Source organism: Penaeus vannamei, chromosome 42 (assembly GCF_042767895.1).
Source record: "Penaeus vannamei isolate JL-2024 chromosome 42, ASM4276789v1, whole genome shotgun sequence".
NCBI classification, from domain to species: Eukaryota; Metazoa; Arthropoda; class Malacostraca; order Decapoda; family Penaeidae; genus Penaeus; species Penaeus vannamei.
The window spans coordinates 11,585,477-11,587,976 of record NC_091590.1 but is presented as its reverse complement, the minus strand read 5'-3'; the positions used below and the strand labels follow the sequence as shown (position 1 = coordinate 11,587,976).

Sequence of the window (2,500 nt, the reverse complement as noted above, 5' to 3'; positions counted from 1 at the left end):
GGGCTTGTTTGTTTGTTTGGATCTTATAATGGGTTGTTTGTTTGTTTGGATCTTATAATGGGTTGTTTGTTTGTTTGGACCTTATGAAGGGGTTGTTTGTTTGTTTGGACCTCATGAAGGGGTTGTTTGGACCTTATAAGGGATTGTTTGTTTGTTTGGATCTTATGCAGGGTTTGTTTGGACCTTATGAAGGGGTTGTTTGTTTGTTTGGACCTTATAATGGGTTGTTTGTTTGTTTGGACCTTATGAAGGGGTTGTTTGTTTGTTTGGATCTTATAATGGGTTGTTTGTTTGTTTGGACCTTATGAAGGGTTTGTTTGTTTGTTTGGACCTTATACAGGGTTTGTTTGGACCCTATGAAGGGTTTGTTTGTTTGTTTGGACCTTATAATGGTTTGTTTGTTTGTTTGGATCTTATACAGGGTTTGTTTGTTGTTTGGATCTCATACAGGGTTTGTTTGGACCCTATGAAGGGTTTGTTTGTTTGTTTGGATCTTATACAGGGTTTGTTTGTTGTTTGGATCTCATACAGGGTTTGTTTGGACCCTATGAAGGGTTTGTTTGTTTGGATCTTATACAGGGTTTGTTTGTTGTTTGGATCTCATACAGGGTTTGTTTGGACCCTATGAAGGGTTTGCTTGTTTGTTTGGATCTTATAGAGGAGTTGTTTATTAATTTGGTCCTTATACAGGGTTGTTTGTTTGTTTGGAATTAATACAGGGTTTGTTTGACTGGGTGTTTGATGTTCTTGTGCAGGTATGGATGTCGTGTGTATTTGTGTGTGGATATTCTCATGAATGGGCGTTGCGTGTACGTATGTGTGGATATTCTTGTGAATGGGCGTTTCGTGTATTCATGTGTGGACATTCCCGTGAATGGGCGTTGCGTGTACGTTTGGATTTTCTTTGAAAGGGCTTTTCGTGAATGTGTGTGATTATTCCTATGAATAGGCGTTGGATGTACGTATGTGCGGATATTCTTGTGAATGGGCGTTGCGTGTGCGTATGTGTGGATATTCTTGTGAGTGGGCGTTTCGCGTATTTATGTGTGGATACTCTTGTGTATGGACGTTGCGTGTACGTATATATATATATATATATATATATATATATATATATATATATATATATATATATATATATATATATATATATATATATATATATTCTTGTGTATAGGTTATATATGTGGAATGTGGTCCATGGCATAGGATTCTTTAAAGGATGTGGGAAGAGATCGGAGAGCAGGAGAGGTGGTAAGGACCCCAAAGCTTCCAAACAGAGTCGAAATGGGTCTCTTCTGAAGCCTTTGCAAGTCGGTGCTATCATTTGTGAATGGTAAGTTATTTGTGAATGGCAGGAGACTGGGAAACTTTTCTGTATAGATCATTAAATAAGTGGATATAAAGTTTCATGGTTGTGCTACTCTCTCTCTCTCTCTCTCTCTCATTCTCTCTCTCTCTCTCTCTCTCTCTCTCTCTCTCTCTCTCTCTCTCTCTCTCTCTCTCTCTCTCTCTCTCTCTCTCACACACACACACACAAACAAACAAACACACACAAACACAAACACACACACACAAGCAAACCAACCAACACACACACACTCACACACATAAAACAGACACACACACACACACACAAGCAAACAAACCAACAAACACACACACACAAGCAAACAAACACACACGCACACACGCACACACACACATAAAACAGACACACACACACACACACACACACACACACACACATACACACACACACACACACACACAAACACACACAAACACACACACACACACACACACAAACACACACAAACACACACACACACACACACACACACACACACACACACATTTATCAACTAACAGCCAGACAGACAGAGAAAAATAAACAGTTGCACGCAATTTAATGGATGATGTAATCTATTAAGGGAGATAAAAATACATATACAGTATTAAGCAGCGTCCCTTCCCGTTATTTATTCATATATCTATTTATTCACTTATCTATTATTTATATATTTACATATCTACTTACCTATTTATTCATACATGTATTTATCAATTTATCTATTCATCTATATATTTATCCATATGTATATTTATCAGTTTATCTCTTTATCTATCTATTTGCTTATCTATTCATGTTTCTGTCTATTCATTCATATATCTATCCATATATCTGATTATGTAATCATATATCTATTTATTCTTATATTTATTTATTTTTCTATCTGTTTCTTTGTATATCTATTCATCTATCTGTTTCTTTATATATCTATTCATCTATCTGTTTATCTATTTATACACCTATTTATTCATATATTCATCTATCTATGTATTTATTTATGTATTTTTATATTCATTTATTTATCTATTTATCTAAGTTTCTTTATATTCATTTATATATTTATACATCTTTATATACATTTATTCATCTGTTTATTTAAGCTTCTTTATATTCATTTATTTATTCATTTCTAACACGTAAATCTTT

At 34.7% G+C, this 2,500-nt stretch overlaps 1 protein-coding gene across 1 annotated transcript in view; it reads left to right on the top strand.

Annotated features, from left to right (window-relative positions):
* Positions 1-2,500, top strand: part of LOC113825874 (uncharacterized) — a 38,547-nt gene that overhangs the window by 214 nt on the left and 35,833 nt on the right. The window lies entirely within an intron of this gene.